Source organism: Euprymna scolopes, chromosome 1 (genome assembly GCF_053919585.1).
Source record: "Euprymna scolopes isolate OS-2025 chromosome 1, ASM5391958v1, whole genome shotgun sequence".
Classification (NCBI taxonomy): Eukaryota; Metazoa; Mollusca; class Cephalopoda; order Sepiida; family Sepiolidae; genus Euprymna; species Euprymna scolopes.
Genome location: NC_136482.1, coordinates 19,009,849 through 19,023,527, shown reverse-complemented (window position 1 = coordinate 19,023,527; position 13,679 = coordinate 19,009,849).

Here is a 13,679-nt window from a genome sequence, read left to right as displayed (position 1 = left end):
ATATTTTTTTCAAGTCAGTTTCTATTTAACCCATAGTTGGAACCCTAACAGGTACTACCGCTCCGGGTCAGAGTGGATCTGGGAGCAATGGCAATTAAGGGATAGCTCCACACTCCCCAAAGCCCACAAGCTGGGGCCTCACCATCGGATATAGTTTAAGGTCATATCCAGGACACAAATGTCTTTTTTTAAAAAAAAGGTTATTTAATCTGGTACTGGGCGGTTACTTATTGTTATATTTATATGCAAAACTGATTCCTCACTCGAAAGTATAATTTGTTCGATCTGTTTATTTATTATACACTGTTATCCTCATCTTCATAGTTTTTGTTATTTCACCACGTTTCGACCAACTCATTATCTGCCCCTCTTCAGGTGATTAACTGCGACAGGATAGAAATGATGGATATCGTAACTGTATATCCAGTAATTACTGCCTTCCACAGTTGTTGTTGTCTCACCATGTTTTGGCCGACTAAACCTCTGGTCTGCTTTGGGTAGAATTGAAACCGCTATCTTTATAATTTGTATGATTTGGATTTTTTGTACTACTATTCTCATATTATTCTCGCAACGTTTCGGTCGATGTAACTTCCGACCTTCATCAGAAACTCATGTTTTAATGGATACATATTATATTAATGAATACATTACTAATTAAAATGTCAATTTTTAGGTTGACGATTCAATCTGCAGTGCGATATTCAGATTATAATTGCGAAACCACGTGGGTTAAATAAAAGGTATCGTTCTAAATTCTATTCAGATTTCTGACTTCAACAAAAAGATTCTCAAGCACGAACAAAAAAAGAATGCTTGGTTATCTTTACGATTCGCGTTTCCCCTTCACGCCCACTTCGTGCTGTGTTTTAACTTGAAATTTTACGATATTTTACTTATTAAATTGTCAGATGAAAGTACAAAATCAGTTAAGGACTGCTCCATGTCTCCACTGCCCTTCAGTGATGTTTTTAGCATACTAGGCCGATAGTCTCTTTCTTGAGCAGTCGCTTGAGAGGTCCTTATTTTCTCTTCCTAGTTCTACTCTAGTGACTGTCATTAATTAGGGTGCGAGAGGTAAACGTTCTATTGGAGCTGATGTCATCCGGTCGATAGTCAGGGGCCTGGACCTTGAATTAACTCCACTAAGTAGGCCGTCCTATTAGCATGTGTAAAGTACTAGGACCTGCAGTATCATTTGGTGAATGAATTCTGTACTTCCGTCTAGCTACTGATGGGGCCTCTCGATACCATATTAGTGGGTAATGTAGCTTTTCGTCTATATACTTTGCAAAAATCATTCTTCGTACCCTTTCCCCCTCTCTGTTCTTCTCTAACAACTGTGCTGACCTCTTTGATATATCTTCATATTCAAATAGCTGTTTCCAAATAACAAGAAATTTCGAACTAAGCGCATTATGTCATGGTAGTTTTTTAAAAGCCACTCATATACTGCAAAAATTATTAATAAGTAATAATCAATCAGAACAAAAAAAACAAACAGGTTAACATAACTATGACCAAATGATTGAACATAATCTATATTTATGGATAAAATAAATGGACCAGTAAAACAATCCGTACATGTTGGCGATAAAAGTCTCAAATGTATTAAGCGAAACATTCATAGTAAATAACTAAACTTTCTGATATATTGATATAGTTCATGCAGACAATGTAGTATTCTTAACCTTTTTTTTTTTTACTAATAAGGACTTAGCAATGAAAAGACCACAATGCATTAACTAGTAGATACAGAAGAAGTTCCGTAACAACAAAATAATAACGAATATTTTGTAAGCAAAATGAATGTTAGAAAGTAAAGTGAGAAAAACATTAACAGTTTAAGTATTTGTCAAATATTTAAAAGCCAGTATAAAATATTTATAATACGAAAAGATGTACGAGGGGCGTGCAATAAGTAATGCCTCTGACTCACTTCCCATAGGAGTAGAGCAGCGAAACTTTACACAGTTATTAGTCTGTCTCTACATAGGAGCCACCCAGAGTTATGCATTTCTCCCATCGTTTGATGCAGCTCTGGAGACCATTTCTGCAGAACACCCCAGGTTGGTCCTCCAACCACGACGTGACTTCAGAAATCAAGGCTGCAACATCTTGGAAACGCTTTCCTTTCAAAAACAACTTCATGGCTGGAAGAGGTGAAAGTCAGAGGGTGCAAGGTCAGGAGAGTAGGGAGGACGGCGGAGATTTCATACCCATACGCCCGTGCTTCTGATCTGGCGACATGCGAGTTGTGCACCGGAGCGTTGTCCTGCGGGAGGAGGTTACCTGTGCTGATCTTGTCCCGTCTCTTGATTTTGATAGCATCCCTTAATTTCCTCAAAAGTGAAGCATAATAGGCTCCTGTAATTGTGGTACCCTTTGCCAGGAAATGTGTCATCACTACTCCGTCCTGGTCCCAGAAGACTGTGAGCATGACCTTGCCAGCGGAGGGCTGCACCCTTGCCTTCTTTGGAGGTGGTGAGTCCAAGTGCTTCCACTGCATTGACTGGGCTTTGGTCTCTGGATCATAGTGATGGACCCAAGTTTCATCCTGTGTAATCCGTCTTTTGAAAAACTTTGACTCATCTTCTTGGCACATCTCCAAATTCATTCTCGAGCACTCGACGCGTTCTCGCTTCTGGAATGGTGTGAGCAACCTGAGAATCCAACTGGCAGACACCTTATGCATATGCAAATGATCATGAATGATAGTTTCCACAGACCCTGTACTAATCTTGACATCTTGGACTATTAGGCGAATAGTAATGCGGACAGATGCCTCATCAACGGCAGAAGGGAGGCGACCAGGTCTGGGGGCTGTTTTCACAGACGCGGCCATTTTTGAATTCACTATGCCAGCGTTTTACAAGGGCATATGATTGGGCATTATCACCATAAATTTCTTTCATTTCATCAAAAGTCTCCTGTGGTGTGCATCCTTTCAAATACAAAAACCGGATCACTACTCGACATTCACCAGGCTCCATTTCACACTTGACTCAGTTGAAACGCCTGTAAAAAAACACAATTAGTTCAGAGCTGTAATTTGCCACCTAACCCGTAGAGATATAAATCATTGCACATGCAAATTTCAGCTAGATCGGACAACTGAAAGTGGGCCAGGGGCATTACTAATTGCACACCCCTCGTACACGAAACACAGAACTTCATAATTTAGTTTGACAAAATAATTTTAGATTCTTTATATTTAATAATAAACAAAGGATGACCTTTTACTTATGTGCTATAGATAGAACAAAGAAAAAGGTTTTGATATATACACGTAAACATGAAACAGTTCAGCATACAGTCAGTCGGAAATTTGAGTTTTGGATCGATATGCTCGCTTACGAAGACTTACGCTTACAAAAACTTTAAGGAACGCACCTAAAAAGACGTAAAAATCTAGAGAACGTTGTGAACACCGACACGTGGAACATCAAGGAAATATAGGTATAAAGTATAACCAGAGTTCCCATGGTGTTTCTCTTGGATGGAAGTATTTCCAAAATCACAAGCAGATGCCAACCACCAGAAAAGAAAGAAACTATAAAATAAGGCATGTGCCTGTGTCTGTTTTCTCTGCAGACAAGAAGATGTTAAATCTGTTACAAATACCCACGAAGTGACAACACTGCACGATATTAAACATGCATTACAAGAAACACTTTTTGTGTCTGTTTACACACACAACAAAGTAACTTACCCATTATTCATTGAATATTGTATATATTTTGTTATACTGTAAATTGAAAGTTAATATTTTTGAAAAAGAGTAATTGTTACTATTTTGCCATACACATGTACACACAGCAATCAAGTAAACAAGTAAAACTAATATGATTTTATCTATATGAAACGCAATTCTCTGTGGGTGTGTGAATGTCAAGACAAGAAAGAGGAAACTAGATAGAGGAATAATGAAAGAAGGGAGGGGAAAATTATCACTCTTTATGAAAGCCAATAGCCACAGCGTCAATGTGATGCATAGATTGTCAATTGAATATTGAATAATATTGCAAGATGATGGAAAATAGAAAATGGAATAAACATTTTCTTATAAATTATGGGTCAGTTTACAACAAGTATTTGTTGACAATGGGTTTGAAGCCTATCGTGTTGTGGTCTGCAGCGAATCAATCAGGTGGCAATGTGTTCCGCAGACGGGAAGTTGTTTGGATATCCCGCAACGCTAAGCACATGGAGGAAGAAATCTATGTTTTACAGTTTGGAAAATTGTGAATGTCTTAAGAGAAGGAGTTGCAGATTGGAGCTCAGTTGAGCACATTTAAAAGAAAACACAATCGAAAAGGATAAGTCTAGTTACATAACTTATTTTTAGAAATGACATGTAAAAAAAAAAAAACTAAAAAAAAAAAAAACAGAACAAATCTTCACACAGAAAACGCAATTAAAATAATTTACCGGTGCTAAAAGATCAGGATGTGTGAAGATATTGGCTCCCTGCTGTAAAACTCAATCATGTTCTTCAAAGCCACAAATAAGAACAATTTCCTTCACAGGCCAACTATGTATAAATATTTGTAAACTATAAAGAACTGGAAGCATAAAACTTTTACCGAACTATTCGGATTTTATATTGCATGACTCAAAAAGGATCGATATTCCATAAAACAAAACAACCAAACCAAATTAAATTAGAAAATAATACATCATAGAAAACCTTCCAACCGATAAATACCGAATAATCCACTAGTATATATCAGTTTAACTCAACGGTTGAGAGTCGTTTTATTCCACTTCAACGCGCTTAGTCCAGCATAGCTTTAATCATTGGAAGACCATTTCGGATAATCTACGTTTTGTTGTCCCCAAGAATGTGTGTCCGTCTCTGTTCGAATCTCATGGATAATTTATGAATAGCTAAAACCGTTTCAATTTCGGATTCGTATCCGCTCAATAACCCACTTACTGGCGAGGAGACAGAGTGGCTCGTTGAATAATTCATCTGATCTGTTCTATTTACGTTTTAACTCGGCTCGTTAATCAATGCGCACATAACTGCCCAGCACGGGGGCGCGTCCTCTCTCCCAGCTCAGAGATATACGCGCGGTTAGGTCTGAGAATCGCGACCAAACTATTTCAGACCCTATTGTTCGCGAGTGAAAGGGTCGACGGACAATTTAGCTGTTAATGTCGTCAGGCCTGTCTTTAAATTCTCCACTATTGATTCAACGCTTATATACACATCAGTTTGCCTATAATGTTATATTGCTTGCTATTGAGAGGCTAGTTAGCAAAGGTGACGCCAGGAACTATTCGGTCAAATTCATTTCGATCGGTGGTAGTATATTGAGGGTCCGAACATCCTTTACACAGAGGAGACGTTGCGAGTCTATTTCCGCTGTATTGTTATTTTCATGTGAAGTACTCGACTGAGCTTCAATCTATTCGCCTTGCAACACATTCAATACAAATACTCGTCAACAAATTCCCCTACTCGGTATCTGTTCGCAAAACCAAATGCAAATTTCATGAATATAGTTTCTTTTCTAGAACTACCTTCCTGGTGAGCTCATTATAGCGTCTTGCTTTCTAGCAAACTGCAACGAAGTAGTTTTCAAGTCCAATGTAAACAAGTTTTTGTTGAGCCGTCCACATAATCCAATTTTACCCAATTTCCACCACAACCTATCATCAGGGTCAGGGTTAGGGTTAGGGTTAGGGTTAGGGTTAGGGTCAGGGTTAGGGTTAGGGTTAGGGTTAGGGTCAGGGTCAGGGTTAGGGTTAGGGTGTTTTCTCATCATATTTTCTCCGAGTGAACCTCGAGCCTTGATAAGCGGTGACTTCTGTGTAAAAATAATACGAATAATGAAGGTTACTTTACTTGCTAATAATCATATATTTTTTCGATGTGCTTATAAAAAGAAATAGACTAGACCTGAAAGTAAGAGTAAACGTTTTATACGCCCCCAACACCTATGGATATTTTTTTTTATAAATAACATAATACCTACACCTCTCAGTATCTATTATTTAATATGGACCAAGCCCTCTTTTCTACCCTACTTTATCTTTCTTAAAGAGAAAATGCAATAAGTTATCTCTGCTTTGTTATTTTCAACTGAGTTCCTATCTATGATCTCCCCTGTAGAACCTTCCAAGTAGACACTACTTACAGTTTCCGTATTATCTCTCTGCGCCTAAAACTAAACGCAAATTCCAGGATCAAAGTTTATTTCCTTAAACTGCTGTTCTGTGATACAAAATATCGCGGAGTTGCATCCCTGCTGGGTCTTTTTCAACAAGTAACTGCCGAGCCGTCCTTTAAAACAAACAAAGACTACTAAAGTTCCACCATCACCACGTTGCTTCACCAATCACCTGCCACTCATTAACCCTTATTCTCGAATGTCCTTTGGACCTTTATCAGTGGTGACCCACCTAGTAAAATATTTAGGTTATATTCAACATTTCCTATAATTTACATTAAATACAGTGGTATATAATATTACATAGAGTCGCGATTCTTTGGTCCGAATGAAAAACGTCAAAGTAAAGAGTTACGTGTGTTGACAGTGTGTAACAGCGTGTACTTGTTATGACGTCTGGATGTTAGCTGTACTCACTGTAACCATATTGTCGTTCTTCTCTTATTTCCTTTTTTATGGAAATCGTTCCAGACAAAGCATGAAGACACTTGACGTAAATGCTAAAAACCACTTCAAGGTACAGGCTAGCCAACCATAAAGGTTATATATATATATATATATATATATATATATATATATATATATATATATATATATTAAGTAATGTGATAAATAATTTAAAATTTAAAAATCAAATTATAATTAAATTAAAAATCCGTTTCATAAGAAGGAACAACAACAAAATCAAGACAATTGATTTTGATTTTGTTGTTGTTCCTTCTTATGAAACGGATTTTTAATTTAATTATAATTTGATTTTTAAATTTTAAATTATCAATCACATTACTTAATATTGTATTAGCTCTAGGACATTTAACTACCGAGCTTATTATATATCTAAATTACAACGAGCACTTTCTATTTCCTGTATTTTAATTAAACTAGTAATTTCACTGTTACATTAAAATACACTCAGCTCTTTAGACTATTGTTCTAATCTCCTTTAAATTATATATATATATATATATATATATATATAATCCAGAAAACAGCAATTTTCTCGTTATCATTCGAGACAACAGTCATGGAAAGGGAGGACAAACTTACAAAATAAGGAAAGCGAAAATTAAAAGATTGGTGATAATAAACCAAAATATTACTTTCTACTTTCATACAATTTGGAGGTGTTAGTTTATTTTCTTTCTTCTTCTTCTTCTTAGGAACATTGTTTTTACGCGCACTTTTTCCCCTCTTTGTCTTCTTTTATATCAGTACTGTAATAGTTTTAATAAATTTGTTTTAGCTTTTAATATTTTTCATTGTTTTTTTATGTAATTTGCTATCATACATTTACGGGATAGATGTACAGGGTGAACAGAAAGTCCTTGAAGCATTTTTAGTTTTAAAATTAAATATTGTTAAAATCACTTTTTCTCTTTTCGAATAAAGTAAGTATTTAGTCTAACTATTGATCTAATTATTTTCAGCAAAAATTTTAAAATAATTTTGTTTAAACTTTCAGAAAAATGAGCAAACGAGAGGCCATAATCCAGCTTCATTGCGCGGGAAGGACAAACTCAGAGATTATTAAGCTCTTGAAAGTGGCTAAATCCACCGTGTACCATGTTGTGAACAGATTTAAGGAACTTGGTCCATCTGAAGACCATCCTAGGAGTGGAAGACCTCGCACTGCTCGAACAAAGAAGGTGATTAAAGCTGTCCGAGAGAGGGTAAGGAGGAACCCGAAGAGATTAGCAAGACAAATGGCTAAAGACATGAATTTGAGCGTGACCTCGATGAGAACCATCATGAAAAACGATCTCCAGTTGTCCCCCTACAAGATGAGAAAGAGACAGTACCTCACACCTGCCCAAAAGCACAAGAGACTTGAAAGAGCAAAGCTTCTTCTTGGAGAACTGAAGGCTGGCACGGCAGAGCGAGAGATCGTTTTTTCTGATGAAAAAACTCTTCATAATTGAAGCGACTGATAACAATCAGAACGACAGAGTTTACGCAAAATCTTCAGCAGACATTGATGACTCCGTGAGAATAGTTTTCCGCCGACAAAAGTCGTCTTCCCTCATGGTGTGGGCTGCAGTCTCCAAATCTTGGAAGTCGCCTCTGATTTTCGTGGAGCAGAGGGTTAAGATCAACGCAGATCGCTACATTAACGATATTTTGGTTCCAGCATTTGAAGAGATGAGGAAACACTTCAAAAATCAGCCTTTCACCTTCCAACAAGATGGAGCACCATCCCCCACCTCCAGAAAAACTCAGGACTGGTGCCAACGTCATTTTCCAAGATTCTGGAGTAAGGAGACGTGGCCTCCTGCATCGCCTGATTTGAATCCCATGGATTTTTCGGTGTGGTCTTTGTTGGAGGCAAAGGTCTGTTCTGTTGCTCATCCAAGTGTTGATGCTTTGAAAACATCTCTTCTGAGTGAATGGGCTAAAATACCTCAGGAAACGCTGCGTGCCTCGGTTGGTAAATTCAGACAGAGAATTGAACGTCTAATCGAAAGGAAGGGACATCACATTGAAAATAAATAATTTGAATTCATTCTTGGTTTCCTAACTTATAATTTTCACTCATGTTTAATTTATATTTTTGTAATTTTCTATTAATAAACCACTTTTGAATTGGTCCAAGGACTTTCTGTTCACCCTGTATATAGATATTTTGTTTTTCAGTTTTTCGCGATCGTCTTATTTTCAAATGTGTGTTTCACGCGTGTTTTTTTTTTTCTACCGACTCTCTGTTTTTCTTTACGTTTTTTCTGTCCGTCCCTTGTATATAAAATATTCTGTCTCTTTCTATATAAAAAAGTTTTTCTTTCGTTGTTGTACGTTTTTTCCCGCGGCAAATCGATTACACGCTTATGGTCATATCGTGGTTACGGCACGAATTGTGACAGCCTCCCGTGCCTAGGTCAGCAACTGACCTCTAACCTCATCGAAAACTGTGGCTCGTGATCGTCTTCTTCCTGGAGATCTTCACGAAAGAATTCAACATTTATAAATGTCACTCTGTTCTATCTCAGTTCGTGAATCCTGCATTTCTTAATTATCAACGTATTTAAAATTGTAATTTTTTTCCTTTTTTTTTCAAAACTCAGTTTAAACAAGACATTTTTATTTTTCCAAAATAGTTACTCGGATTTTTTTTCTCGTCAAGGGGTTGCAAGAGTTATTTCCCTTTTCTCATCATTTTTCACAAAATTTCAGTCATAATTTATAAGTTTTCTTTTTCATTAAGGATTTACAAGAGTTATTTCCCTTTCTCATAATTTTTCTTTTCACAGAATTTCAGTCACAATTTATAAGATTTTTTTCATTAACAGCGCAGTCTCTCCATAGAAGGTATACAACACTAATCAGGGTACTTAAGCACCCGCTTATATTGAGCTAGGAGGATTTCTCTCACCTTAACCTGTCACAGTCGAGATTTCACCTAGCAATTCACAGTTCAGCACCTTGTAAGAATTTTGTTGGACTGAGAACTTATCACCTCATTCAAGTTACCGTTGGGATTTTATTTGCCAGTTCACAGCTCAGCGTCTTGCAAGAACTTCAATAAAACATGAAAGAAATGAAAAGAAAAGAAAAGAGAAATATATATCCTTTAGGGCGTCTGGATCTCAGCGTCGGGAAGGTTTTCGGGACGCATATGTGTCTCGTTTATGTCGGCACAAGGAACTGCATTCTCTGGAACTACAGGCGGGTTCGGACCAGAGTTTCTCTTGTCATCTGCGCAACCAGCCTCGAGATGCTTGTCGCCTCGTTTCCTCATCACATTCGTTCCTTTTACACACCATATAATCGCCGCCAACAATACACATACCATTATTAGTGTGCTCCCTCCCGCTCCTGTAATCACTACCTTATGAAGTCTATCCCTAGATTCAGTATCCTCTAGACCGTCTAATCGGTCCTGCAATTCCTCAAATCTATTCGCCTAACTCCTCCCAGAACTTTTGGTAACCTTAGTCGGTTACGCAGCGGTGATCGACGGATCAGGGGATCCTAGAAGTTAGTAATGTTATTCAATTGGACATTTGCCCACTCTACCTCAGGTGCTTTTAATAAATACCGTTCTTCAACTTGATAATACGCAGGTAACCCTATACCCTTTTCCCGGGCTTCACACCTCCCTGTTCAGTTCTATCATAGTTAAAGCGCAAAGAGTTTTAATAATCGGGTATACTATTTTACTCCCCTAAATATTTCTTATATCAATTAACGCAGCTATGACTGACAGCCATCGAGCTCCCCGGCTGTCCTCCAGGTCGAGCGTTCATCAATGCCATTTTCACCTAACAACAAGCAGAGCGAACGTGATTCTCAAGGCCACTGAGGGTCAACAATTCGCGATTTTGCCCACACCAGGGTCCACTTCGCGTCACACAACTTCCTCCTTATACCGGCCACCACTCGCCGCTCTGCTATCAGACCATCACTCCTTGTCTCACCAGGTACATCAGCTTGATCACGCCCGTCCTCGGAACAAAGCGAGAAAAACCCGCCTGTCAGTACACAACTATTTACAAAAAGTTAAGTAACTTTTGTCACAGGTGTTTAACACAACCAGTTCACTTTCAATAGAAATAATCCGTATCCTCATGGACGGTTAATAAAAACACCGGAAGCCAGTCACGCCCCCCCCAATTCATCGAACTCCTTTTGATACTTCAAACACGTTACTATAATACAGTTCCTTCCTCTCGGTGCGACACACACACTCGTGCAGACACCTACCTCAATTCCCACATAATTAATCTGTCTCCTTATGAACGGTTAATAAAAAAAAAACTACATACCATTTGAGGAACCGCTGTTGCTCCACATTGGGGCGATTGAGATCCCCTTAAACCCTGAGGAAGGCCGGTAAATATGCTAAATTGTCTGTTGAACGTTAATTATCTCCCGGATAGCGGCAGGTGACCTATCAAAAGGGATTAGCATTGTACTTGAAGAAAGACAGACATACATTTATTGTTTAAAAAACCCAATGACAGGAAACGTCGAAATAATGTAGAAACGAGATTGGTACTTGTTGGCCTGAGAATCCGGCTCAGACGTTCTGGGTTTCTGAGGTGAGAAAATTGACAGGATTTGACCCCTTGGGGTCGCGTGAACACACAGTTGAGACTTAATCTCAGATTTTCGAAACTATGGACGATTTGTGGAAGTGCACACACGTAAATGTCTCCGGGGTTTCCTCAGAGACGTGGCTGGTTTTGGCACCCGAAATTTCTTTTTTTTATTAGCTATTACTCCATTTATCCTAACTGTCATCCACTGGACAAAGAATAAGATTTGTGAGACTTAAAAAGTTTTGGTGAACTGACGATGTATATATGTAAAAACCTGTAACTTTTGTGAAATTAACTTTACGTAGTTAGAAAGACTGCGTTGTCTGTCTTTCTTTTCCAGCACGCATGCAAAACTTTATTTTTGTTTTTCAGCAGAAATCAACACAGAGGTGAGAAGCTTATCAATTTTTGTGAAGATCTCTCGGAAGAAAACGATCACGAGCAACAGTTTTCGATGAGGTTAGAGGTCAGTTGCTGACCTGAGTACGGGAGGCTTTTCACATAGAGTTATGTATAATTCCTTGTATTCTCCACCGTAAGGGTAAAACAAAGACGTTCCAAATACGCAAAAATTAATCTCACTCGTTTGATGATAAAAGGGTAGAACATTCTGAAATTAGTCTCAAATTGTATTCACGTATTTTAAATGCTTCACAAATGAGGTGTAAGTAAAAAAAAGCCCGATGCATCCGTTCAGTCTCAAAAGACAAAGGATACCCAGATGTAATTGTGTGACAAGGGTTGCGCAATCACCATCCACACCTCTCCTGAATCGGCACTGCTTGAGTCCAGTGGCAAGGAGAAGTCCTGGATGACTGGAAACAATGTCGGGATAAACGGAGAACACATACAGAACCTTGAAGTCCCAAATGGTCAACTATCTGATACTGGCCAGGCTCTACGTTGCTTAACTTCGTGGATCGGACTGGAACCGGTGTATCAAACGTAATTATGCCGTATAAGTATATAAGAAGAAAAAAAGAAGCAATCGACAATAGTATAAGGCACCCGAAAGTTCCTTTTTTGATTGGCTATTACACATGTGAGTAAAGGTGCGATATATTCTCAAGATTACTCCACTTACTATTAACCAGAACAAAAGGCATAAAGTTACATTTTTAAATCTTTGTTATGACTTAACTAAGGGTCGAACCCTGTTTTTCCTACCCATTAGTGAACGCTCTTAAAATTGTGCTAAATAAGAATACAGTTCAGACGCATCTATAATATATTTTCTTACTCGATTACAAGAGTCGAAAGAGACTTTGGAAATATTTCGTTCTCTCCCACTGCAAAAACTGTGACGCCAGAGTCGAAAAGTGGGATTGAGAAGTCAGTGCCCAGATAAAGGGAACTCTGATCTGCAAAAAGTGCCTCGGTTTTCCCTTTGAAGGCGCCTCAGGCGATTAGCAATAAACTTACCTCTTCTCAAAGATAGAAGGCAAGCTTGGGGGGGTGGACCTCGTAGAACTGCACAGAACTTTACTCCCACCGCAAAATCAACAGGGACCGGACCATTATAGGAATAATCTACTCCCTGTTGATTTTGAGGTCACAAGAAAAAAAACCCTTGCCGGGTTGAAGGAAGGAATAAACTTTCCGTCTGTTTCAGCCGACTCCTAGCAACTCCTTTTATTTTAGTCCTCATATTCCATAAACGATGTTTCTAACAAAGTGGAGAGAATTGATGTTTTCTGAGTCTCACACATAACGTTGGCCAATATTTTACCATTGGCGTAGCATTTTTGGTTCCTTATAGAAAGTGGTTTCATGTATTATCTAGAGGGATTTCCATAAAAAAACGTATAAATTAAAGTACAGAGTGACCCATAAGTACCTTTACATTTTAAAAATTAAATAACTTTTTGTATTAACATATTTTAATGTCTCTTTTTCAGAATTATACAAAAAATCCTTGGAAATCTTTGGTATGAAAAAGTTTACAACAGAACAACGAGTGAAAATAATGAAATTTTTACTTTGAAAATGGACGATCAATTGTTGCAACGCAATTATCTTATATGCGCAATTTCAATGTTCAACATCCTCCTAGTAGTCCCGAAATAATGAACAGTGACGCGGTTTCATGAGCAGGGCTCTATAATAGGTTAAACGTGGACGAGGTCGCTCAGTACGTATGTCTGAAAATACTGAAGATGTGAAGCGTTGTATTGAAGAGAACCCAACCACATCAACACGAAGATGTTCTCAAGAACTTGCCATCTCACGGAGTTCTCTACAGCGCATTCAAAGAGAGTTGCACATGCATTCTTACAAAGTTCAATTAGTGCAATCTTTACAACCACCAGACTTTCAGAAACGACTAAATTACGTTGTCAGGTTTCAGGAAACTGCAAGAAATGACAATGTTTTCATTCACAAGTTGATCATGGGAGATGAGGCTCATTTCCATTTGAATGAGTGTGTTTAGAAGTAGAATACCAGATTCTGCCGCACAAAAAATCTA